Raw genomic sequence first — 24899 nt, 5'->3', positions numbered from 1 at the left:
AACCCTTAATCAGTCATCAATCAAACATTGCCATATCATTAATACTTCATATAAGTTTAATATAAGAAGGAGTTCGGATTGTATAATTTTAATATATAAAAGAGTCTAGTTTGTATAAGGTTAATGTAGGATAGAGTCCGGTCCATATTATAGTAATTCATGGTTAATGTAGTAAGTAAAAAAAAATAAAAAGAATTGTGAGTAAAGTTTGTTACAAATTTAGTGAAGGAACATAGTATGTGGTTTGTAATAATGTGTCCGGGAGGTATGTGAAAGAAAATAATTATTTTTAATTCTCAACTAATTATTTTAATTTTTCAACCAATTCTTAAAATAAGATTTAATTCCCTTTCATCAAATTTAAAATCTAATTTCTATTTTTATTATTTCATTTATACTTTTTGTTATTTTTATGATTTCATTTTCTCCCAATTAATTTTTCAAAATAAACCAATCCCAATTTAATCTGTTAAAAAAAACTTTGGTCAAATATAATTTTTCAAACAAAATAAAATGTAATTGGTCAAATATTTATTATTTATTTTAAATTATGATAGTTAATGCATAATTCAATAAATTTTTTTGCTATGAAAAGACTCTCCAACACTTGTTTACTCACAAAGTTCTCTTTGGTCCCTAATGATGGAATGAGTCACCATCTGGACGGATCATACATATTACACAGTGGTCTTCCAAAAATCTCTCTCTATATAAAATATTTTGAAGGGATATTGGTAGTTGTTAAGCTTTAATTGTTATATTTGTTTATTTTAATTCATTTTAATCGATATATTATATTTTATATAAAAAAAAATAGTTATGAATTATTAATAAAACAATAAAAGAATTATAAAATATAAATAATAAATATAAATAGTAAGTATTGTGAGTTTAAGTTTTTGGAAATATATTGAACTTATGACATTTATAAAATATTGATTCTACCCATTAAAATAGTTACAAGTGTTTCTATAAAATTACTATTATACTTTGTAAAATGTATTCTTACTATTAAGAAATAAATAAAGAAAAAATAATTAAATATAAAGAAAAAATTTGATTAACGAATTGTTTATTATGAAATATGATAAATTATTTTCTTCTTTTGAAAATATATAAAAAAATCAAAACTTCATCAACTTTTTGAAAAGTGCTAAAAATGTTGTTAAGATAATTGAAATAATTAAAATTATGACTTAAATTTAAAATATTAAAATTAACATTATAATGCGAATTTTTAATTTTTTGATTCCAACCCTAACAAATTATTAAAAAATGCCAAATAATAAATAATTTAGTTTGAATATAATAATGAAGAGTTTAATTTAAAAATATTAAAACTACGGTTATTGAATTGATCACATTCACCGTACTGTATGTTTTTTCGAATGTTAATCCTGCGATGAGAGGCTTTAACCAACCATACTGTATGTTTTTTCAAATTCCAATCTTGCAATTAGAGGCTTTAACCAACATGTAACTATGATCCATTAATGAGAATTCCAATCCTGCAATGAGAGGTTTTAACCAACATGTAACTATGATCCATTAATGAGATGATAAACCATAAAACATAATGGGTTGAGAGGTAATGGAGGGCTTTAACCAAGCTGATTGTTGGGGTTTGGAAATCCTTTCAGGCTCGACCATGGACAAAATAACTGCAAAATTAAAGGCCTTTAATAGTCAGCTTCGCATATGGAAGCACAAGAAAAAGACCGAGTTATTTCAGGAGCTAAAGTCTATGGTTGAGGAAATTTGGATGATTGGTGAGAGTTTGACTATGGTGCCACCCACAACACACACTTTAGAGAGACTGAAATTATTGGAGGGGAGGAAAAAACACATTCTACTGATACAAGAGAACACAGGGAGGCTTAAGAGTCCGGTGATCTGGATCCATGCGAGGATACATATTTCTCCCATCAATACGCCAGCCATAGGAAGAACACCAATGGCATCTGGGGCATTAAAGGGGAAGATGGGAACTATAAATATTCGAATGTCGAGATCTAGAAAGATGTTGTATATTATTTTAAAAAAAAAATTCGGTTAGAAGGGAAGTTATTATTGAAAATAAACTTTGGGGTGTTGAGGAGTACCCGAGGATGTTCGATCAAGAGGAATTGCACTCTTTAGACATGTCTCAATTGAGGAGATTCACACAATTGTGAAACCCTTTGCTATGGACAAATGCCTACCTAATGGATGGACAATTGAAATCTTTTTGCATTTTTTTGAGTTGATGGGATTAGATTTGGTTGAGGAATCCCAGAACAAAAGGTACATTTTCGGATCTACAAAGTTGACCTTCATTGCTCTTATACTGAAGGTTACCTCTCCGGTCACTTTTGTTGATTTCAAGTCGATCTCCTTATGCAACATTATATGCAAAATTATTTCGAGGGACATAATAGAATGAATGAAAGGAACTTTATCATCCCATATATCTAGTGAACAATTTGGTTTTCTTCATAATTGGTCACTTCACAATGCTATTGCTATTGCTCAAGAATGCATTCATACAATTTAGACTAAAAAATTGGAAGCGGTGGTAATGAAGATTGACCTGCGGATGACATATGATTGTGTGCACTAGGCATTCCTTAGGTTTATTCTTCTGTTGACCCGTGGATGACATATGATTGTGTGCACTAGGCATTCCTTAGGTTTATTATTCTGAAGGTTGGGCTGGAGATCCTGAATGTTGAATGGATTATGGCATGTGTTACTAATAAATGGCTTGTTGTTCTGGTTAACGGTTTACCCACTACTTTTGTTGAGCTGGCAGAGGCCTGAGATAGGGATGCTCCTTATCACGACTCCTATTCATTGTTGTTATGGATGGCATCAACAGGAAGATAAACTTGGAAAAAAATATGGGAACATTTAGGGGTCTGCAAATGGCTCTCAAGGTCAGTATACCACACCTTTTCTTTGTAGATGATATTCTTACATTTGGCTTATTTCAAGATCACAATGGGAGGCTATAAATTATATATTCCATCACTTTGGAGAGGATTGAGACCTCATTACAAATGGGCATAAGTCTATGTTCATTTTTTCATTTGGTCACATGGGTGAGATTCAACACATCGCAAACATTTTTAGAGTGGGCATTAAGTGACTACAGGACGAATACATAGGATTCAGAGTGAAGTCAATTGGAAACCGTTTCGAGGACTGGGCGTGGTTATTTTCCAAATTTGATAAAAAGCTCAAGGGATGGACACATCGTTGGCTCTCATTGGGTGGGAGATTCACCTTAATTCAATATGTATTACAACAACTTGCTACATACTGGTTGCATGTCTTTGTCATCCCTACTCATATCTTAGCTAAGATCTGATCCATATTGGCACATTTCCTGTGGTCTAGTGTTGTTAAGGAACACAAGTACCATTTAATTGCATGGTCTGCCATATCAAAGCCCAAAGAGATAGGTGGACGGGGATACTGAACACAAAGGTCTTCGACAAGTCTTTGTTAATAAAATCTCTCTGGCATGCTCTATTCAGTGACGGCATTTGGGGACAAATCATTTCAGCTAACGCTGATTTTTTATTGGATCAAGATGGAAGAGATAGGGATCAGGAGGGGATTGTATGTATAATTGGGATTCTAAAAGGTGAAGACATGGTTCTTGTAGAGGTTGAAGTGGTCATTTTGAAATGGAAATTTGCTAGGTATTGGGAAGGAAAGGATAGTTGGCATTCTAGATTCAACAACCTTGATGACAGGCACAATTAAGGCTCTATAATAGAAGAGAATATTAATGATGAATTAGGTTATCAATGGATGGAATGATGTCCATCCAATTTCGAAAATCGTGACACTTCTGGGATTGTCGAGACTATATGCCTAGTTTTGGGATGTCTATGTCACATCTCTGAAAAGCGTCGGCCTATGTCAGAATGAGAAAGGTGATTCCCTCACATGGGATGGGCCTCCTAGAAAAGGGATTGTGGTGGTCGCTGAAAATTATCTCCACTACATGCACTATACACAGGAGTCCACACTAACACAGTGGTCTTTGGCTTTATGGAAAATGCATGTACCACTGAAAATTATACTTTTCAACTCGCTGGTGTGGAAGAATTGTATATTAACTTGGGACAATCTCTACAAATAGGGTCTTTATGGTGTTGGGCTGTGTTCACTTTGCGGTGGTGATTTAGAAATTGTTCTTCATCTTTTTCTCTTTTGCAAGTTTTCTCTCTGGATATGGGCAGATACACTTTCCTACTTCAAAATTTCCTTCAGAAGCTTCATGTCAATGGTACAAGCTCTTCGATGGGGTCTGGAGGGAAATGGTATAATCAGGTACATTCTAATATTTGTTATTTGGGAGATTTGGAAGGCTTGAAATCATCATATATTTAAGGGGATTCAAATTACTGCTTATATGACATGTTCTAAGATTATCGCCTGGTTAGATTATATAGAACCATAGAAGAAGACCTCGAAGGACATGTTGGGGAGATATTTGTGCCCAAAAATCATCCTACTGACTGGAGTTTTTGATGGAGTAGCTCAGAGGGGGAGATGCGAATGTGGAGCTTGGCTGCATAGTACTGAAAATTCTTATTACAAACTGCAATGGTTTGGGGGCATGGCCACAAACTCGAGGGCAAAGACAGTGGAATTATAAGGTCTTCTATGTTTCACAAGAGAATGGCTATCATTAAGGGCACCTTGAGCAACTTGACATTCGATCCTCCTAATCTTAAAGATGGGAGAGAGAGAATTGTATCTCTCATCCTTTCATAACTTTGACACTCAAAACATCTTTCGAGAACTAAATGAAGCAACAAAATCCCTATCCAAAAGAGACGGAACGATATGGAAGTACATATTTATTATACTTTTACTTTTTTATGATATTACCAAGGAAGTGGGACACATCGATGTCCCATAGCTTTTGCAACAAGTGATTTAGTTCAAGCATGGGCGGTTGTTACAAAGATTTCACTTTATACCTTAGACTATACTATGTTTGAATTTTGAAATTTAAAATGTTCCATGGATAAATAGGCTTGAAATACTCTAGTTTGCATAAACAAAAGGTTTTTTATTTTGAACTGGAATTGTATCCAGAAACATAATAGATTTTGTTGATCAAAAACTGTTTTTTTAGACTTGATAAAATCCAGTTGTTTTTCCGTCCAAAAAAAAGACTTTAACCAAATGTACGTTTACGTTGCGACGAGAAAGTAATTAAAATCAACATTAAGATGATTGAAATAATTAAATTAATATATTGTTTAGTTTTTAGAATATTACCATTAACATAATAATTGGAATTTTTAATTTTCTAATTCCGACACTAATAAAATATTAAAAATATGAAAACCTCTTAGAATAATGAACACTTTAGTTTGAATATAATAATATAATAATGAATGGTTTAATTTAAAAAATATTAAAACTATAATAATTGAGTTTAGCAAATTTATTATACTGTCGGTTTCTTCGAGTGCCAACCCTGATAAGATATAGGCAATGCTAGGCTTTAACCAATATCCAAGAATGAGATGATAAACCATAAAACATAAAATGGGTTGAGAGGCAATGGCAGGCTTTAACCAGCATGTACGTTTATCTTGTGACCAGAAAGTAATTAAAATTTCAGACTGACCAACATTTTTATGGGATCTCCTGGATATAACTCTATTAAGTTTGCACAGGAAGCTAGAGAATAGGGCTGGACGGACAGGGAGGGGGACCAGTGTCGCACCCACATAACACGTTGACATTGTCAGCTGAACGTAGGCTCTGCATGCTTTGAGAGTCATCCTCTACCGTTTCGAGCTTGTGTAAAAATGAAACAGAATCCAAGCATAGTTTTTCATTTTAAGCTTGTCTAAAAATGAAACTAAATCCAAGCATGGTTTGTCATTTCAAGCTTGTGTAAACATGAAACTGAATCCAAGCATAGTTACCTATGGTTCAAGCTTGTGTAAAAATGAACCCATTTCCATTTTAACCTTTGTGATTTCCATTCTATCAGCCTCTTCCACCAGATGAGCCTTGGTTTTTCTCCTTCCATTGTCACTATCTGTTTGGTCAATCATACGCTTTCACTTGGTTGTTTTACCCTTTTTTAAGGAACAGTTGCAATGAGTGGTCTTATTAGCCAGCCTCTTCACATAAATCAACATGTTTTGAGAAGTTCCAACATCACCAAAACTAGTTTCTATCCTAGACACCACTCGTTCCTCAAAGTGGAGTCCTCTTTAAGCTCTTTTCAGAGTCTCGAAATATGAAAATATTGCCGAGTGCTTGTCCTTTTCAGCTCGCTAACGGATTGGAAACGAAATCTACTCAGTATTAGTTTACCCTTTTTCAAGCTGAGATAGATTAACTACGAAAGAGGAATACGTTGGTAGAACATGGTCAATAGGTTCTCTCTCATATTATTTCACGCTTTTTTGGGCTTGAGAGACAAATCTATGAAAAAGAACTTGTGGAGTTTTCTTTTTGTCCCTTTTCAAACTCTCTAAACATGAAAAGGACCGAGTTATCTTTGTCGTTAAACTCGTTAAAACATCAAATAGTGACAAACTTGTGCATCTAGACAAGACCAAGTTTCACCTTCACTAGACTTGTTAAAACATAAAATAGCAATGGTTTCACCCGAAGGGTGGAATTATACAACAAGCATATGTTATCCTCCTTAAGCTTGATAAAAACGAAGAGGTACTGGTCAGCAATGACTGGGGAAAATGGGAAAAAGAGGAAAACTACTTTATGGTAGCAGATCGCTCTTGAACATGACACTTTCACTCCATCACCGTGACTATTTGGGTTGGGTTATCAGCTTGATGGTTATCATACCATTGGTCTATCATACCATCCATCACTTTGTTTTGGGTCAATGCTACCAATTCATTTCAGTGTCGCCGACATGTTCAAGAGAAGTCATCCAATCAAAATTCATTGTTTTCAATACCATAAACCTTCATTTTCCTAACCGCCATTCCTGAACCTTGTGTTGTCAGTCAAATTCCATCTCCAAAATCACTACACTCGTTTCGTTTCATTGATGTGGGATACATCAAGGCCCTCTTGCAACGAGTCGCTTCTTGTCGATATTAGATCATTATCCAAGAAGTTGACTTAGAAACACCCTTCCAGTACCTTGAGGTTTGCATACATCAATGGTAGGTTTCTCGCTTCTGGCGATAGGTTGAAATCAACGGCCTTCGACCGAAAGACTGTGTATGGTGTTCGACGTCAAATCATCCATTCACACCATGCATAATGTACTGTAGTACCTTGAGGATCGTTATCATTATTGGTGATTTCTCTCGCGTCTATTAAAAAATTACATCATTGGCTGGTAATCAGATGGTATCTTCCCATGTTCGACTTCAACTCATATATTCACATGGTTAGACTCATACTTGATCGAATGATTGAATGAGATAGAAGACCCCGGATCTAGTTTCATCCATTCGGGCTGCGATTTCAGGAGTACTAAATCATATGTACAATGGCTTTACATTGATAGTCATTATGATCATGGGTCTATATCTGTAGACGACTATCTATGTACATGTAATGAAAGTTTATATGTTGAGCATGGGTATGCATTCCCTCAACAATTCATGTAAAAATAAAATATCATGATATATGTATTGTAATTGATGCAAGTCACCTTCCAATTCGAAACCTCCTCATCACATCGTAAAGCATTTCATTCGACATTTGCATTTTTTGACTTCATGCTTTAGGGGGCAGCTATTACAGATCCATTTAGGTACATCACTCCCATCATCTAGATCCGTGTTTTAGGGCTCATCAAACCCTAATTTTAGTTGCTACATGCCCTAAAGAAGTCACCCTTTTGAATGCCTCCTTCCCTGACTGTTTCATGACTTGAAGACATCCTGAAATAACCTCTAGAGTGACCAGTGTAGGTAGGCCCATGTAAGGGTGCACTGCAGAGCAGTTAAGTCCATGCCTGGGTGCTCTTCAGACAACTTAGGCCTTCATTCACCTGCGCTGGGCGAGATTGAGTGAAATTCACATAAGGTTTGGGGAATATTCTTATCTTTTGGAGTCATCTAGAAGGTTCCCTCACTTAACAACTCCTATGAGCTTGAAAATGGATGAGGAATGAGTTAATATGCATCATATCCTCTCATCCCTCCCTCCATGGACTTAACTATTAGTATAGAAGGCCATTCAATACCACCATTTATGACATAACCTCCTTCATCTCCCTATAAATTGACCACTAATCTAAGTGATCAGGGGCTGGACTATGTTGAATTGTAAGGAGATAATGTTGCTATGAGAATTGGCTTTGAAGAAAGTATTGTAATGCTACAAGTTTGTCATGATTTTTATGTGATGTGGATGGGATCCAAGCTGGAGGAATGACTTTGAATCAGACAAAATGATTTTAATTCCTTTTTCTATTCAATAAATTATTTGAACCTTTCTCCCATATGTTTGTATTGTCTTATGATACTTATATGTGTGAAATGTATCTGATTTCATTCACTTGTATTCAATAGATCTTTTTCTTTGATCGGTTCTTTCTCTTCTGTTTGTGTTTACAAGTACTTCTCAAGCGTGTTAAGTACGAGAAGGAGCGACAAGATCGATAGAGGAAAGCAAAACTACAAGAAGGTCTTCTCATCTTCTTTGTCTTATCTATTGCTTATAGGAAAAGGCTAAAATTCTTTAAACTGTTGTTCTAGATATGGCTACTTATCTAGGGAATTAGTATTTATCCGTAGATACCAAATTCTCCAAAACACATACATCCAGTAATACAAGGTACAAATTGGGGCTTGGTGTCAATCCATTGACAACCACTCTACCTTCAACAAGATACTCTAATCATCTGGCTGATGAAGTCCACTCTGTCATCTCCCCTCGGTCGTACCCTGTACTTGCCCAATCCTGCGAAGCCTAGGTGAACTTTGGCTTGCTAGCAATTTTCTAGTAAATAAATCTTGGAGAGCCTTTTGGATGGATTATTCTTTTGAACATCTCTACTTCAATTTGGAAGCAGTGGGAAATTACCTACTCTTCTCTTTGATTAAAATTAATGTGGACATTTTTCTAACTTTATTCATACTTTGTGGATTGTAGTTTCATGTGCATATTTTTTGAAAGGATGGTGACAAATATCACCATTTAGACTAGAGCTTGTTGGATCAGAATGATATAGCAATCTCTAAAGGGTTGAACAATGAATATCCCCTTGTAATTGTGTTTATTAGTTTTTTTTTTATGATCAGCTGTGAGGACTTTTATGACTTTGCTTTGAATTTAGTTTTTTTTTTTTTGAGTTTATAATTACATGCATTATTTAATATATATAAAGTGTGTTTTTTCTTTCTCTTTTTAATGAATGTTAGTTATTAAAACCAATATCATAATTTTATTATGAGACCGTTGTGTCTACATAAAGATTTAAACCTTGAGATCTATATTTTTGAAGATTGCTTCCATGTTTGAACACAAAAATCTAAACATAGAACTAGATTTATAAGATTACCCCCATGTTTGAATAGAAGAATCTAAACATAGCATGCTCTTGATAGGGAAGCAAGTTTGATAAGGATTTTGAGTGCTGTGGTAGTACTAAAAAACAAAGGGCTTACAAACAGATACAATTTGACCATCTAAAGTATCACATATCCATACCATTAGAATCCTCTACTCAAGCCAACATTTGGGTTGTACTTCTTATGTTGGATAAGATTATTATTGCCTTATCTGCTTCAATTTCATTTATGATAGAAAACAATCAACTGTGCTAAGAGACAATAAAGTAAGTTCTAGGTCTAGAAACTCCTTTGCCCAATATTCAGGTTGACACTTTGACTTAAATTAATACCTCCTCATCTCATATGCTTCATTTCCTAAACAATTATGCAAATATATAAAGTCCACAATTCAAATTATTAGTCGCTAAATGCGGCTTTTCTTATGAACATTTCATGAACAGGTATGAGGTAACCCCTTATTGGTCTTTGGGTCTGTCCCAACACGTCATCCATGATGTCTTCCCATTTCCTAAATTTTTGTCCCTCTATGCATAAAACTATGATCCTACCAAAGCCTCCTTCATGTCTATGAATGGGTCCAAAGTCATACTCCCTGTCAATGCCAAATCCATGGCAAGAATGCTAGGGATATATAGTGGTTCCCATGCCTTATGCAAGCAAATGAAAAGGAATTGATATTTATCCATATACAAAAAGTATATAAGCACTTTACTTCAAAATATATGGCACAAGGACCTCCCTCTACCGACCATAAGTCCTCCCCATAGACCTAAATAATTTCCTACATAGGTTTAGGACTATATCATAAATTTATCATTTATTGTTCAGGAAACAAAGATGATAAAATTGTGGATATCCCTATGCTGGCCATCTAGGACTTGTTCCATGGCCCACCAAACAAAGTCTTGACTTTCATGTGTAAACATTCTATCTCTAGTTTGATAGAGTAATTCTTGTCAAATTTTGAGACCAAAAATGTTGAATTTCCATGACCTTGGGTCTATGTTAGTGTATTAAAATCACTGGCACTACAAAACCAAGAATGTCAACCATAAACTACTTTGCATAATGAAATAAAATAATAGTAAATCACACATGCATAGAATATAGACAACTTTTTAATTTTTTAACCCAACTTCGTTATATTAATCCAACTGATATAATACAACAATCTAGGGCTCCCGTACCGGGGATAATTTCCCTCATACATCCAATAGTACAAGATACAAACTGGGGCTCACTGATGAATTCAAATTTTTAATCTCCCTTCGGTCGTACCCTGTACCTGCCTTGTCCTGCAGCTCACGATCTACAGTTCCTACCTATATCTATGCTCCAAGTCCATCTAGCCACTGAATCTCGGCTATCCAAGATTCTCTCTAGTTGATTGTTTATCCATCAAAACATCAACACATCGAGACTCAAGTCAAGTTTTTCATAGCTCCACTTGTTAGCAACTCTTAACTGCCCACTGCTACTCCTGAGCTACTCAAGGACTTCAACCCACTATGGTCTTCCTGCACTGCACTGATGAATACCAACATAAGGAACTGATGGTTGTCACCTACAAGATGTTCATCTCCTGCAATGAACATGAGCTAGGAGGATTCCCCATCATCTGATGTAGAATTCCTTCTCCACACACAAGTTTGAGGCTCCACAAACTGCTCCTGGCTGATTAGACCCTTGAGCTCAATAACTACCTCTCTCACAACTACCTTTTTCCATCAAGGTGTTGCTCAGCAGGCTCCAAATTGAACACTGTCATGTTGTCCTCTAGCAGACCATAAGTGCCCAACCACTTCCACACTTGGTATTCTCTCACATCGCCTTCCAATAGTCCACGAGAGACCAAGTCCATGTTGTAGCATCTTCAACTAGTTAGGGCATCCCCACACCTAGGAGACCCTTACACACAGCTTCCCACAGACTCCACAAATCTACCCTTTGTTCTGCAATATAGAATCTATTGCACAAATCTAGGAACCAACAACTTTTCCTCTCCTAAGACATAATCCAATCACCATCCAAGGGGACATCTGTAAATTTCCTTGTTGACATCCTCTTGCCTCTCATCTGATGTATCTATTGTCACCTTGTCTTCTTGGTAGACTTCCCAACAGTCCCCGTGGGCTCCTCCAAACAACTACTAAGGTTTCCTCAAGCTTCCCATTAAGCTAATCCAAGCACTGGTCAAACTATTTGACTCAACATCCTTCCAAAATCACTGTTGTCAGATGTTTGCACTTTTTTTTCGTAACTGTCCTAGTTATGGCACTTACTGCAGCCCTAAATCCACTTGACAATCCTTTGAAAAAGCCCTTAAAGGGTTGCAAAATACCTTAGTAAGGTTCCTCCTTTTCCACGTTGCCTCCTTAGGGCATAGTCCACCCTTGACATCCCTTACACAATTCCTGGTCCCCTCCAAACAATGACCAAACACCCTCCAATAGCAGCATCCTTGCCTCTGATGAACTCATTGTCACAACACGCCTACTCGACCCTCAAAACAACAACTTGGATATCCCAATGGAATTCCACACCAGCCTCCTTACTTGGCCTCCCTTGTAGACTTCGAACTCTCTCCTACACATTGTCTAGGCCTCTTCTTTTGATGCGGATAGGGCTAGATACTCTCCTCTCTCCACCGAGTCCTTATGTTGAGAAAATGTTGCACTAATGGATGCCTATAACACATCAAATAACCCTTTATTTATAGACAATAAAAGGGTTCCAACTAATTAGTGAAGAGACACATGTCTATTGGCTAAATTTTACTTTAAGCCTACATGAATTGAAAACCTATAATTATTTGCAAACTTCAAAAAAATCATTTCTCCACTTCTACAACTCAGAATTCGATGATTCTCGAAGCATTGGATTCTCCTTTCCCCCCTCTATAGTCTCATGCCATCATGTGTAGAAATGTTCTTTTATAATTACCCCAAACATGATTGCGTGCAAGACCCTAGGCTTGTGTTCTAAGCCCACAAGCCTACTTGTGGCACTTTGACCTCCAACCCTTGAACACTAGGGATTGGAGTACCTCCCAAGCTATAAAAAAAATCAAAACTCCCTATTAGTGAGGGAGGTAATTCCAAGACTAGGAAGTAACATTCATCATCCAATGATGACAAAAGCCCATTTGGCATCCATCATTGCAACATACGCTGTAGAATGAATCCGACAATATCGATAGTGCCTCTGCCTCATCATATCTGAACTTGAAGATCCCAAACCTCCATAGGGCTTCTCCCTTTGAGGCTAGACTCCCTCTGAGACTACATGATCTCCACTGGATCATTCCTTTAATAACTCATCCTCCTGGATCAAATACCACTCGTCCAAATCCATCCAATCTCAGATATGTAACATCATGATTCAATGAAGACTCTATCCTGCCAATATGAAGTTGATCACATGAATCCATCTTGATCAACCTGATCTCGTCCATTCCAAACTAATCCTCCAGCTGTCACAACCATCCATGAAAAATAAACGGAAGTCCATGATAAAAAATATACCCTACAACAAACTGTTGTTCACGAGGCTCACCACCAATCCACTAGAACTCTCAGCCAATGTCGTTGTCAAGACAGTCAAGATCATGTCTCCATGTCTTCAACTAAACCCTCTACTCCATGATATATACACCTGAAACTCCCTCTAAGTTTCTTCTTTATCCACACTGTGATTCACTGTCCCTCAAAGTATCTTAGATATGCGCTGATACCATGTTGAATTTACACAACCTTGGGTCTAGGTTAGAGTCTTAAAATCACTGAGCCCTACCAAACCAAGAATCTAAACCATAAACTACTTTGCACAGTGAAATAAAATAGTAGTAAATCACACATGCACAAAATATAGACAACTTTTTAACTTTTCAACCCAACTTCGTTATATTAATCTAACTGGTATAATATAATAGTCAAGGGCTCCTATACTAGGGATAATGGCCCTTATACATCCAATAGTACAAGATAAAAACTAGGGCTTGGTGTCAGTCCATCAACGACCAATCTACTATCAATAAGATATTCTAACCATTTGGATGATAAAGTCAACTATCTCATATCCCATCAGTCATACCCTATGCCTTCCCTGTCCTGCGCCTCACGATTTACATCTCCTACCTCTATCAATGCCCCGAGTCCATCTGGCCACTGAATCTCAGTTATCCAATATTCTCTCTAGTTGATCATTCATCCATCAACGAATCAACACATCAAGACTCCTGTCAAGTTGTTCATAACTCCACTTGTGAACAACTCTCAATTACCCACTGCTGCTCCTCATCTACATAAGGACTTAAACCCACTATGGTCTTCCTGCACTACACCGATGAATACCAACATATGGAATGGAGGGCTCCCACCTATCACTATAAGATGTCCATTTCCCACAATGAACACAGGCTAGGAGGACTTCCCATCATTTGCTATAGAAGTCTTTCTCCACACACAAGTCTCGGGCTCCATAAACTACTCTTGGATGATCATACCCTTGAGTTCCAAAACTGCCTCTCTCGCAACTACCTTTGTCTATCAAGGTGTTTCTCATTGGGATCCAACCTGGACACTATCATGCTATCCTCCAGTAGACCATAAGTTCCCAATCGCATGCACACTTGGTCTTCTCTCACTCTTCCCTCCAACATTCCACGACAGACCAAGTCCACGTTGTAGCATCTGCACCTAGTTAGGGCATACCCATACTTAGGAAACCCTTACACATGACTTCCCATAGGATCCACCAATTTTCCCTTTGTTCTACAATAGAGGAGCTATCACAAAAATATGGGCACCAACAAGTTGTCCTCTTATAGGACACAATCCAACTACCATCCAAGGGGACATCTACAACTCTCCATGTTGTTGTCCTCTTGCCTCTCATCTGATGTTCCTACTATCACCTTGGCTACTTGGTAGAATTCCCAGCAATCCTCGTGGGCTCCTCCAAAAAACTCCTAAGGTTTCCTCAAGCTACCCATCAAGTTGATTCAATCACTAGTCAAACTCTTCAACCCAACATGCCTCCAAAAACACTGCTATACTGATGTTTTCACTTGTTGTTCCTAGCTATCCTGGTTAGGGCACTTACTATAGCCCTAAATCTACTTGATGATCCCCAAACAAGCCCTTAAAGGGATGAGACATACCTTAAGAAGGCTTATCCTTTGCCATGTTGCCTCCTTAGGGCATAATCTACCCTTAACAACCCTTACGTATCTCCTAACTGTGTGCTATGGAATGCGATCTAGCACAACAACTCTCCTGTAGCACTGGTCCCTCTAAATAATGCCCAAACACCCTCCAACAATAACATCATTGACTCTCATGAAATCAATATCACACCAAGCCTACTTGGTCCTCAAAAAAACAAGCTCGATAGCCCAAGACATTCCACACCAGCCTCCTTACTCGACCTCCCCTACAGACTTCAGAACCTATCATACACATTTTCTAGGCCTCTTCTTTTGTTGTGACTAGGTATAGATAGTCTCCTCTCTCCACCGAGTCCTTTTGTTAAGAAAATTTTGCACTAATGGATGCCTATAACATATCAAATCAGCCTTTATTTATAGCAAATAAAGTGGCTTCAACGAATTAGTGGAGAGACACATCTATTGCCTAAATTTTACTTCAAGCCTACATGACTTGAAAACCAATAATTATTTGCCAACTTCAAAAATTCATTTCTCCACTTCTACAACTCGGAATTCAACAATTCTTAAAGCATTGGATTCTCACTTCAACCCTCTATCGTCTCATTCCATCACATGTAGAAATGTGCTTCTAGAATTTCCCCAAACATGATTGGGTGAGAAACCCCAGGCATGGGTTCTAAGCCCACAAGCCTACTTGTGACGATTTGACCTCCAACCCTCAAACACTAGGGCTTGGAGTACCTCCCAAGATACTAAAAAAATCAACAAAAAATATATTTTGGCTCCCTGCCTACCTATTTTCTATATACATTTTTTTTATCCAATCTCCCTTGCACATTTAGTTTTATAAGAAACAAATAAGGAGGCTAAGAAAATCCATTGCAATGCCTAGTTGTCAATGGTCCAATTAGACTTGGGTATGAAATGTTTCATGATTTATATTAATGATTTAACATATGTTGTTATTTATGTAATCCATGATAATATTCCTACCAAAATACCCACTTAAGTGACGTCTCACCCACAAGTAGGTACAAAATTAAGAAGGGGGGACTAGTTCCTAGTGTAGGAATTCATAGTTACAGGGATATATGGGTTGGACCTTGTTACGTATAGTCTTTCTATGTCAATCTAGATCTTTTCTAGAGTAAGTGCTTGTGAAAGAGTTTGATTGTCACAGTAGATTATCTGTTATAGTAGCCTTCCCTGTCCATCTGTTTAAGTTGATTTTCAATTTGTCCCTTGGATGAGGTGTCAGTGGATTTTACAGAAACACATATATTTCCAAGGGACTTACAAGATTAAGAATGAAAGGAATCTTGAAATTGTGAAAGCCTACAAATATAGTAATTAATAGTTGAAAGGCATACAATAATTATAGTTAAGGCTAGGAAATAGCTTGATATTATGGATTAACACTATGAATTTTGTGACTGACCATAGGTAGATGGAGCAAACTAGAGAACAAAAAATATAAGAGTCAATAAAATATTAAAAATCATGCTTCCTACAAACCTTGTTCAAAATAAAATGTATCGAAATGTTATAATAGAAGTATTATAATGGTTGTGACTGAGCCTTTTCACATACTATGGAAAAGCTTTACCATTCCCTTATATTAGAGGATGTTAGAGAGAAGACTATATACATTATTGTGTTTCTAAATATTGTTTTTTACATGATTCCCATAACCTTTATCTATACACTTAAAACCCTTGATAATCTAAGAATACTTCTTCCTTTTCTGAATTCAGTTTTGGATAAAAAAGCACTTAAAATCATCCTTGAAGCTTACTTATCTCAACTTGATTTTCTTCTCTTTCTGGCTTTCTTGCCAACAATTCTCGTAATTATCTCCAAGGCTAAAGGGGTTGCTTCAGAAATCCTTGCAATGAGAGCTTCCTCTAGAAAATTATTTTACTTTATCATCTTCAACGTTTTCCTGGGAGTGACAATAGGTGGCACCTTGTTTGAGTCCCTCAAGGCGATTGAAAAGAAACCCAACTTAATTGTTACACTGCTTGGCAATTCTCTTCCTCCCAATGCAACCTACTTCATTAGTTTTATTGTAGTTTCATGTGCATATTTTTTGAAAGGATCGTGACCAATATCACCATTTAGACTAGATCTTTTTTGATAATAATTATATATAAATCTCTAAAGGGTTGACCAATTAATATCCACTTGTAAGCATGTTTATTAGTTATTTGTTTATGATCAGTTATGAGCACTTTTATGACTTTATTTTGAATTTGGTTGTTTTTTGAGTTTATAATTACATGCATTATTTAATATATATAAAGTGAGTGTTTTGTTTCTCTCTTTAATGAATATTAGTTATTAAAACTAATATCATAATTTTATTATGATAGCATTGTATCTATATAAAGATTTAAACCTGAAGATCTAGATTTTTTAAGATTACTTCCATGTTTGAACAAAAAAATCTAAACATAGAACTAGATTTTGAAGATTACTCCCATGTTTGAATAGAAGAATCTAAAAATAGCATTCTCTTGATATCAAAAGTTCATATACCAAGGCAGCATTACCAAAATTCAACTCTGCCTCCACTCCAATACAACCTCCATTAATTCTAGTCGTTGTGATACCTTGAACCATAACTACGGGCCAAAGGCCACCTTCATCTCCCAACGTGATAAGGATTTTGAGTGCTACAGTAGTACTAAAAAAAGAAAAGGATTACAAAAGGATACAATTTGACCATCTAAAGTATCACAATTCCATACCATTGGAATCCTCTACTCAAGGCAACAATTGGGTCCTACTTCTTATGTTGGATAAGATTATTATTTCCTTATCCGCTTCAATTTCATTTATGAGAGAAAACACTCAATCTTGCTAAGAGCCAAGAAAGTAAGTTCCAGGTTTAAAAAATGCTTTGACTAATATTCTATTTAACATTTTGACTTAAAGTAATACCTTCTCATCTTAGATGCTTCATTTCCTGGACAGTTATGCAAATATATAAGGCCCACAATTCAAATTATCGGTCGCTAAATGCGGCTCTGCATCTGAAAAATCCATGAATAGGTATGAGGTAACCCCTTATTGGTATTTGGGTCTATCCCAACACGTCATCCATGATGTCTTCTGACTTCTTAAATTTGTATCCCTCTATGCATAGAAATATGATCCTACCAAGGTCTCTTTCATGTCTATGAATGGGTCCAAAGTCATATTCCTTGTCAATTCCAAATCTATAACAATGATGCTAGGGATATATAGTGGTTCAAATGCCTTATGCAAGAAAATGAAAAGGAAATGATATTTCTCCATAGACAAAACCTATATAAGCACTAATCTTCAAAATATATGGCACAAGGACCTCCCTCTACCAACCATACCCCCTCCCTAAAGACCTAAATATTTCCTAAGTGGGTCTAGGACTCTATCATAAATTTATCATTTATCATTCAAGATACAAAGATGATAAAATTGTGGATATCCCGATGGTGGCCATTTGGACTTGTTCCATCGCCCACCAAACAAAGTCTCGACTTTCATGTGTACATATTCTATCTCTAGGTCGATAAAGGAATAATTGTCAAATTTTGAGACCAAAAATTGATATCAGTTCCTTGCTTTCCTAGTTTATATATAATTATTTTTATCCAACCTCCCTTGCAAATTTAGTTGTATAAGAAACAAATAAGGAGGCTAAGGAAAACCATTGCAATGCCTAGTTGTCAATGGTCCAATTAGACTTGTAAATGAAAGGTTTTATCATTTATATTAATGATTTCACATATGTTTTTATTTATGTAATAAATGATAAGATTCCTACCAAAATACCCACTTAAGTAATGTCTCACCCATAAGTAGGTACGAAAGTAAGAAGGGGGGACTAGTTCCTAGTGTAGGACTTCATAGTTATAAGGATATATGGGTTGGAACTTGTTACATATAGTCTCTCTATCTTAATCTAGATCTTTTCTAGAGTAAGTGCTTATGAAAGAGTTTGTTTGTCACAATAGTCTATCTGTTATAGTAGCCTTCCCTGTCCATCTGTCTAAGTAGATTTTCAATCTGTCTCTTGGATGAGGTGTCAGTGGATTTTATAGAAACGCATACATTTCCAAGGGACTTACAAGATCAAGAATGAAAGGAATCTTGCAATTGTGAAAGCCTACAAATACAGTAATTATATTTGAAATGCATATAATAATTATAGTTAAGTCTAGGAAATAACTTGATATTATGGATTAATGCTATGAATTTTGTGACTGACCATAGGTAGATGGAGAAAACTGGAGAAAAAAATAACATAAGAGTCAAGAAAATATTAAAAAGCATGCTTCTTGCGAACCTTGTTCAAAATAAAATGCATCAAAATGCTATAATGGATGGACTATAGTGGTTGCTCCTGAGCCTCGTCACATACTGTGGAAAAACATTACCATTTTGTTATATCAGAGGATGCTTAGAGAGAATATTGTATACATTATTTTGTCTCTAAATATTGTTTTTTACATGATTCCCATAACCTTTATCTCTACACTTACAACCCTTGATAATCTAAGAAGACTTTTTCCTTTTCTAAAATCAGTTGTGGATAAAGAAACACTTAAAATCATCCTTGAATCTTACTTTCCTCAACTTACTTTTCTTCTCTTTTTTGCTTTCTTTCCCACAATTCTCATAATTATCTCCAAGGCTTAAGGGGTTGATCTAGATATTGATTCAATGAGAGCTTCCTTTGGAAAGTATTTTTACTTTATCGTCTTCAATGTTTTCTTGGGAGTGACAATAGGTGGCACCTAGTTTGAGTCCCTCAAGGCTATTGAAAAGAAACCCAACTTAATTGTTACACTACTTGGAAATTCTCTTCCTCCCAATTCGACCTACTTCATTAGTTTTATTGCTCTCAAGTAAGTTGGGTTTCCCTTCCCTTCGAATTTCATGAAACTTTATTCTAGTTCCTAGTCTTTGAAATAATTCATTGTTGGTTAGTTATTAATTGCCTTTATATATGAATTTTCCTTTTAAACAGGTTTTTTGTAGGCTACGGCCTTGAAATTTCTCACTTGGTTCCACTAGTGATATCATCAAGAGGAGGTTTATTTGTATGAATGAAGCCTTGGTACAAGAGGCTCGGGCTCTTTAATCGAAGAGCTAGAAGGATGAAAAGGGTTTTTAGAGGGATATGTCTTGGGCGAGGACATAGACACTGAATTTGAGTAGTCAATAGGAAGATTCGAAGAACCAAGGGTTTTGGAGAGATGGGTCTACACTGGTTTTGAGGAGTGCAGTCATGGACTACCCTTTTTGTCTCAGAACTGGGTTTTTGTAGGTACACAGAATTTGAGCAATCAATAGGAAGAGTAAAAGAACCAAGGGTTTTGGGGAGAGAGGGGTCCTAACTAGTTTTGAAGAGCCAATCATGGACTCCCATATTAATCTCAGAACTGGGTTTTTGCAAGTACCTAAGGGTTTGTAAAAAAAAATTCAAGAACGGATGAATTATAATGTTCAGGTTCAGATAAGTGTTTCAATATATTGAGTTTATTCTTTTCACGTTATTCAATAAGCATCAAATCTTGCAAGGATAAAAATTTGATAATAGAGTTAGAGTGAGATAGAGACTTACTTGTTATATCCTCATTGCCAGAAATGGATGTAGCCAAAAGTTATTTGCTAAGGATAGGCGGGTCGGTGGGCTCAAGGAAGCTTTTTCCCTCCACATATTTGTCAACAACCTTTGTTGCAGCAACCCCCGATGGGTTTTTGCCACTTGTGCTTGGGTAGATGTTTGATTCCTAAGGGGGGTGTCTAGAAGCTGAAGATTTCTAATCAACCAAAGTAACAATGCTTAAGTTCAAAACTTATTCAACACCTCTATCCACCTCTCTCACCACCTTAGAGGAGAAGGGGACTGACCACCAAGCTCCAAAACCTTTATACAGCTTTTACGCTGCCTCAAAGGAGAAGGGGACTAGTCACCAAGCTCCTGAACCTAGATCCACCTTTTTCACTAGCTCAGAGGAGAAGGGGATTGACTGCCAAGCTCCAAAGACAACATAGGAGAGTGTTTAGGATTTTGGGGTGCCCATTGAAGGAAAGTCTTGCTTGAATTTTATGTGGGTCTTGAGTTCCATAGCAAAATCAAGGAGGAGCAGCACAAGAGCCAGCTAGGTAACCCATTCGACTACAGAAAACCCCAACAGTCATGTTGTCTTTGTCAAAATGGAATAGGAAAGACAAATATTTGGAAAATATATTTTTAACCCTGGACACATTGGAAGAGCCCATTTGGGTTCCACTAAGAGTGATCGAGTTACAAAACCTCAATGATACTAAAAGAGCCACCATGTGTTTCTAACAAGCTACCAAGGGCACTAACTGCTGAGAGTCGAATGTGAATAGAAGGATAATGGAGTTATATAACTCGTGAGAAACCTTGAAATTTTATTCAGTAACGTGGTATGTGATCGTTTAGTAATTTAAGACAAAATGTCATAAGAAAATGTCTTAAATTACCGAGTGATAGTTGAGATGAAACTATTGAGATAAGATGGCAGTTGAGATGAAAGAATTAAGACAAGATGACAATTTTAAGATGAAATTATCGTTTTGTCTTAAATAAATTTCTTAAAAACCCTATTCGTGTAGTAGTTCATGTAGATGTGATAACAAGAAATAGGAGAAAATACACCTTTTATATGTAGAGTCTCCTCTAAAATAGACAATAAGGTGTGACTGTGGATGTTTGAGTCTCATTGAACCAATTTATGACAACCATGGATTCTCCAAAAATATGTAAGGAATGACGATATTTTTCAATAGAAAATAGCAAGGGGAATTTTAGAGCTAGTGACTTTGTAAAGTTTCTTGTTCCTCTTCCCAAACCAATTTTAACTTTGAATGAGTGATGTTCCTAAAGATACAAAACCACTCCTCCCCCAAAGTCACCACTATTGAGGGGTTCCCCATTTAAATAAGCCCAAGGAGAGGAAGTATCGACTACTTCAGCTAAAAATTTTCGAGGTTCATGGGTAGAATCTAAAGAAAGTAAAAGAGAGAAAATAAAAATTACCTAAGTACCTACCCTATCAGAGGATGATAGTTTGTTCTGCAAAATAGACTTGATTCTAGCAATCCACACATCCAACAAATAAGTGGTGGAATATTCCTAAAATATTTTACACCTATATGCTCGCACCAAAATTTCCATGCTTCAGGATAAGACTCCCCTTTCCAGAATGTTTCAATTCCAATCTTATTTATACAATCTGCCCACACCCCAAATGTTAAGGGGAAAGTCAAAAATACGTGCTCCACAAATTAGTCATCATTTTTATAGAGAGTACACTAGTTGGTACTTTTTTATGTCACTTCATATTGTCACCGGTGGGGATTTTTTCAATGTGACACCAGATGAAAACCTGATCCTTCGTTTGACATCTCAATTTCCAAATTTTCTTCCTCCGCTACACTTGATCCTATGACCTACTAGCATTGATTAGGTGAAGGTATCTAGTATTGGGAGTGTATTCCTTGAAAGAAGAGAAAACCCAACATAATTAATCCTCCATATTTTTGAGTTGCACATGTGATAAATTTAAGGTAGTTGTATAGTTTTAACATCGTTCGTCAAAAGCATATGGAATATTCAATTTTATTGCATCAACCCAACCTTGAGCCCAAATGGATGCGAGGGTATTATCTACCACCTAGTTAAGTGTTACCCTTCCATTCCTATTGAGTAAGTTTACCAAAAAACCATAAAAATTAAGTAAATTATAACCTTATTTAATTATTTTTTTTTGTTTTTTTTGTTTGGTTATGTGAGTCATAAGATGTTGTATGCCTAAACTATGGCTTGAGTAGCCATGGCCCATAGGAATCTAAGTTGTCAAAATCAATTAGGGATCGTAGCTAACCTAGGCCACACTAGCCCTTAGTATAGTTGGATTTTTTCCCATGGAGTTTCAAACTCGTGACCTTTACACGATGGAGTGCGTTAACAAAACACCCTTTCACTGTCTGCCATATGCACAATAGGCCTTAATTAAATTATTATTATAAGAAAATAAGTAACATATAAGTTAAACATATATAAATTTCAAAAAAATTGTAAAAAGATTAACTTATAAACAAACTTTGGTACATAAATTATCAATAAGATATGTCAAAAAAAACTAAAAACTAAATCATCTCAAAAATAAATCATAAGTCATTTCCATCCCCATTTATATATATATATATATATATATATATAAATAATAATAAAAGACAATTCTTTTTCCTCAATCATTACTAAAAATTTTATGTAAAAATTTCCAAAAAATTAAATCTATAATATCTGTTCATTAATTATTAATAATAAATTAAAATTATAAAAATTATATTTTAAAATAAATAAATATAATTATAATTTTTTACTCACTTAATACCCTTAAAATCAATAAATACTCTAAATTCAATCTTTCAATCATTTCTTTCTAATTTCTATTGATTTGAAATATTAAAAATTATAATAGTATTTTTTTTAAGTAAAAAAAATATTGTGAGAGAAATTTATATAAAATAATTAAAATACAATCAATAATTTGTTGAGAAGCAAATCAGGGCCATACCTAATTCTTTGTAGATGTTTGAAGAGAAAAACAACTTTAGCTTTTATCAAGAGTATAAGGTTTAGCATCTAGGACCGTATATATATAAAAGAGAAAAAGTGAAACAAAATTGTGAAAAATGCAGATGTTTGAAGAGAAAAACAACTTTAGCTCAGGGCTATACCTAATTCTTTGTAGATGTTTGAAGAGAAAAACAACTTTAGCTTTTATCAAGAGTATAAGGTTTAACATCTAGGACCGTATATATATAAAAGAGAAAAAGTGAAACAAAATTGTGAAAACTGAAGATGTTTGAAGAGAAAAACAACTTTAGCTCAGGGCCATACCTAATTCTTTGTAGATGTTTGAAGAGAAAAACAACTTTAGCTTTTATCAAGAGTATAAGGTTTAGCATCTAGGACCGTATATATATAAAAGAGAAAAAGTGAAACAAAATTGTGAAAACTGCAGATATTTGAAGAGAAAAACAACTTTAGCTTTCATCAAGACATCTAGGACCGTATATATATAAAAGAGAAAAAGTGAAACAAAATTGTGAAAACTGTGTTTAATATTCCTGTATGTAAAAAAAGTATGTAATTATAAAAAAATAACAAAATATACAATTTTATGTTTAAACTAATATTAAATTATTAATAATTTATAAATAAATATTATATTGAAAAAATAATAAAAAAATATAAATTTATATTACATTTAAATAAAATTATTAATTTTATCATATTAACGTGTTCAAGATTACTAAGTTATAATTTATTTTAAAAAACATATATTCATAATTAAGTTATAATTTATTTTTAAAAACATATATTTATAATTATAATTGGTTAAAAATATCTATTTATTCTTATTTTAATAAGAATTTAACTAACTTAAGTTATATTTTTTAATTATATAATGGTCATACCAAATTTAGCCGTTATCTGGTCAAGGAATTCAGCGGTTGGAGTTTCTCCTTTATCTATTTAACATGAAAACCCTGATCTGCTCATTCAGTTGGAGTTTCTCCTCTATCTATTTAACATGAAAACCCTGATCTGCTCATTCAACTTTTCCTGACGATGAACCACACTCGCTGGTTCGAAATGTGTCCACAAATGAAATATCTTGTGATTTATGCCGAAAAATCTCTCATAAACTTAATATGGATCACAAAAGCCTCAATTCAACAAGATATCTTTTCTCATATATTTTCCTAAAAATAATATTTAGCATTCCTTCCCTATTTATTTCATATTCCTACCATTTTTTTTTTTGGAAAATCAAATTTTTTTCCTATTTAAATAAAGTGTGCAAATAAACTGTGCAGTGGGGCAATGTACATAAAGTATCTTATCTCTCATGTTTTCCTTAAAAATATATTCAAATAAGTTGTCCATGAATTCAACGGAATATTTGCCACCCTGATAGTGAAAGTTGTGATGTTATACCTGCAGCATATAAGAACAACGCCAGTTTTAATTTGTTTGCTACTTCATGTTTTTGGTAAAGATAATCGGAGGGCCGTATTGTGACACGTGTGTCGAAGGGATCGTTCAGGTTTGAAAAGAGTAATGAAATATTCAACCCAGTTTTTGACGGGGATGAAGGAAATAATCA

At 35.2% G+C, this 24899-nt stretch overlaps 2 pseudogenes; both read left to right on the top strand.

Annotated features, from left to right (window-relative positions):
• The first annotated feature begins 16262 nt into the window (after positions 1-16262).
• Positions 16263-16804, top strand: LOC149150961 (CSC1-like protein ERD4 pseudogene; annotated as a pseudogene).
• A 1802-nt stretch (positions 16805-18606) lies between these two features.
• Positions 18607-19828, top strand: LOC149150960 (CSC1-like protein ERD4 pseudogene; annotated as a pseudogene).
• The last annotated feature ends 5071 nt before the right edge of the window (positions 19829-24899 follow it).

This window comes from Pinus tabuliformis, chromosome 9 (assembly GCF_031772625.1).
Source record: "Pinus tabuliformis cultivar Carrire ecotype Pingquan chromosome 9, CPIR1, whole genome shotgun sequence".
In the NCBI taxonomy this organism is placed as follows: Eukaryota; Viridiplantae; Streptophyta; class Pinopsida; order Pinales; family Pinaceae; genus Pinus; species Pinus tabuliformis.
This window is presented reverse-complemented; position numbering and strand designations above follow the sequence as displayed.